Raw genomic sequence first — 4,020 nt, forward strand, 5'->3', positions numbered from 1 at the left:
TTCACGGACAAACTCCAGACAACTTTGTCTGCGCATTCGAAATTTTTTATATAAGTTCAAATCGATATCTTACATGTCCTTTCGTGTTCATTCAATTATTTTACAACTACAACAGTCTGTCGGGTCTGGGGTGTATTCGAAAATATGTATAAATTCGAAGTGTTGACGTTAGGCAATAATCATTTGCCTTTCATCTCCATTCGGTCAAGAGTCGTCATCTAAAGAGTAACCAACATCTAATCAGGGCGCTGAGGCGACCCGAAAAAATTTTTTGTTTCCGGTCAACCGGCCGGGTGAAATTTATTTCGTCGTCACCCGCCGCATTATTTTGTACATCATGGTTAGGGTTAGGGTTATTTGTTTGGAAAACTTTCGTGAATCAGTTTTTGAGGCTGTGATTTATCGCACGTGATATTTTATATTTACTGTAAATGCACGCCTAGAAATCAACTTGGAATGAAGGTTTTATCCTGATCATTTTTATAGAAATGAATTTTATTCATCTCAAACTAAACCCGCATTGTTTTTGTTAATTCTGTGCTTGCAACTCAACTTTAAGATGTTTTTTTTTTTTATATACAACTTGGTTTTATAAAAGAATCATGCTGATTTGTGAGTAAAAATAATAGAAACTTCACAAAGTGAGGATTTAAAAAATTGGGGGAAATGTTTCTCTCACTCTACTTTTTTCTCAAAAAAGTTCACTTCGTAAATCACAGTTTGGAGCCTTTCGCAATTGAAGATAAATATTCAAAATTAAAGAGAGGTCCAGTCCTTAGAGATATTGTAACATATGTAATTGAAAATATAACGATGAAAATTAAGTATTTGAATAATCGCACTAGACCACTATAAATCAAAATCAGGCGTGCGATGATCACACGTGAATTTTTCTTATGCCGAGCCGTGCGGTGTCAGTTACTACAGATTTAAGAAAGAAGACATCATTTTAACTTCTATGAGTGCTTTAAAAAATCGAGTTTTGGGATCGAAATTTAGCAAAAAAAATTTTTTGCGGCCGGGCCGGGTGAGTTTTTTTCGTCACCCGCTGGACCGGAAACAAAAATATTTTAGGGTTCGCCTGAACAAGCACACAAGGTATGTATAGTAAGTGAATATTATCTAAGTCTAATTGATTATGTTATTGACCCTTCACTGCTCATTCCACATCCTCAGGCTAACTTTATATGATTTTGATGGCTCAAGTTTAAGATTCGAAGTATCAGTAAATAAATCTCTAAGGAAAGGAAAAACCGTTTTGCTGAATTTTAGTAAGACTAGCACATGGAAATACTGCATTCAGTACATTTAAGTACTTTTTTTTCCATTTGTAGAAACGATTGAAATCGAAACCCAAGGAAACGGACTTAGAACATTAGAAATTGAAGTAATACTGAAAGCATCAACACTATCGGAGCCAGAAGCAAGCAAAGTGACAATTAAAAGGAAACGCGTGGCAGCCGGGACCTCAATTCGAACGAAATGTCACGTAAAACCATCTCTTAACAGACGCGATGTCCATGCCTGGGCATATGATTGATATGGTGAGCGACTGAAGATAAACGGACAAGAAAAACTCGTCTTGGACTTAGATGACGAAGACATTGTCACAATGAAAGTTTCCAAGAGGAGGAATTGACATTGAATTTAGAGTAAAGAACAATGAACCATTCTTATTCAACTTATATTTTTTGTTAACTTTGTTCTGTATCTATGCCTATCTGCCATCAGTATTATGTTAAAAAGTATCTATCTAAACTGTAAAGTTATCAAAAATGTTATTCTGTAATTTCTGAAATCGTTTTTCTCATTAAAATATTCAAGGGACGGACTGAGTTTTTGAGGTTACGTGAAATTTTTGAGATTTCGCAAATTTTTTTTTACAATTTTAGAAATTTTTCGGGATTTTTCAGTGTATGAAATAATGTATTAAAATTGCCATATTTAGGACCTTAGTTAACACAGATGCCCTTTGATCGTCCTGAGAGAAGAATTGAGGAGGGTAAATCACTTGGAAAGTGTACGAGGCCAAAAGCGTTTTTTCATAGAGATTTCAATGGTTTTTGGGGAGTTTTTAGAGATTATTTGGATTATTATCAGGATTTTCTGAGATTTTTGAAATTTTTTTTCAGAGATTTTCTGAATTCTAAATCTTAGAAATCTTTGGGATTTTTTAAAAGGAAGTTTAGGGACAATTAGGGGAATGTCGGCATTTTTTTCATAGACATTTAGGGTTTTTTTGACTTTTTTCATTTTAAAAAAGGGTAGTGGGAGGAACCTGCCGGCGCACTGGACATAGTGGATGTCCGGTGTTGGATAAGAATTTTTATATAATATTTTTCGGTCCGGTCCGTCCGGTGTAGCGAAAGGATACTTTTTGACACCAGACTGTCCTGTGTGCCGGCAGAGTCGTGTAGTGGGTGGTGTTATAATTGGGTTGTCAGCTTTTATTCTTCCTCTATAAATAATGCGGATTAATTATTTTGACAAAGTCGGACTAATTTATTTCCTATAAAATTTAGCGCTGACGCTTTTCACCTATTTCTGATTTTCTTCTAATTTAATGGGGTAAAAGTCGAATAGTGCGGGTTATAAAAGATACTGTTAAAATTCTGTTTTAAGATCCCTCTTTCACAATCTGAAGCTCCAATAATACTACAAATCAGAAGGATCATCTGTTCCTTGATTCTTCTTCTTGAAGGAAGGAATTGACTTTTGAGACAAAAACTGTTTGTAGAAAGCTCTACTCCTCAAAAGTTTAAGAAAAAAAACAAAAACAAAAGCAAATCTGTCTGTTTCATTATTTTTCCCCTTATTAAGTGTGGGTAGACTGAAATTTTCCTCTAATTTTTAGTGCGATAGGAGCGTAAACAGTTCAAAGTAATTTATTTCCTCCTACTATTAGTGCGGTACCTCCAAAAAAATAATTATTTATTCAGCCGCACTTAATTGGAGGCATGACGGATTTGCTTACTTAGCTTTTGAAAGAAAGAAGCAACAATTTTCTTCCCTGTGCGCACCAAAAGTCTCAAAAATCCCGTTTTGCACTCCTCCTTTGAGGAATTTTTCCAAAACTTGATTTTCAGGGTTTTGAGATAGAATTTTAAGACATAGGATTTTAATGAAATAACACTTTTCAAGGTTTTTGTGAAAAAGTAAGATCTTGTTGCTTTCCTTTTAGGCTGACTATTCTTACATGGAATAATGAATACAATTGTCGTGTGTTGGCAGAAAACTTGACCCTTTATTCTTCATATTGATGCTCGACGTTGAAGGATTGACGGATTTTATTTTATAAGCAATTAATCATTTTTCTTTTCTTTTAGATATTTTAACTAAATACAATGAAAAACTAATAGAATGACTAATGGAGAATAACGAGGAAAATGCAAGTCCGATTAAACTGGCTAAAGCAAAACAGACGCTTACTCTATCAGCATTCAATTGTTTGATTTGTGGAAAAAATGCCAAGAAAGGAACATTAAGAAACCCTAGAGAGCAAGGACTCAAGTCTTTTATCAACGCACTTGTCATTAGAGGATATTGCAATAAGTATCAAGCATCAGATTTTGAAGATTTAATTGACTTCCAATCAAAATCGTGGAAGAAAGGTGTCTCAGACGTTCATTGGCACCCTGAATGTTACGGTAGCTACACCAGTAGACAGAATATATCCAAATCGAGAAAAGAAGACATCGTTGGAGAAGAGCAAGCAACATATTCGGGCACTCGGTCCCAGAACCAATCAATCAATTTCAAAACGCAATGTTTCTTCTGTGGCTTCAGGAAGAAAAATCAAATTACAAAATTATGTAGACTCGAGCTTGACGATGTGCTCAAAAGCATACAAAATCAATGTGAGGCTAAAAATGATATTGAGTTTAAACTAAAAATAGGAGGAGACTTTTCGAAATAGCCAGTATATGAAGCACGATATCATCCGTCCTGTTATAAACTCTATATGAAGCCAATTGAGAGAACACCAAAAATCGAGAGCTCACACCATGTCGCTTTTTCAAA

Source organism: Clytia hemisphaerica, unplaced genomic scaffold (genome assembly GCF_902728285.1).
Source record: "Clytia hemisphaerica strain Z4C2 unplaced genomic scaffold, Clytia hemisphaerica genome assembly, whole genome shotgun sequence".
NCBI classification, from domain to species: Eukaryota; Metazoa; Cnidaria; class Hydrozoa; order Leptothecata; family Clytiidae; genus Clytia; species Clytia hemisphaerica.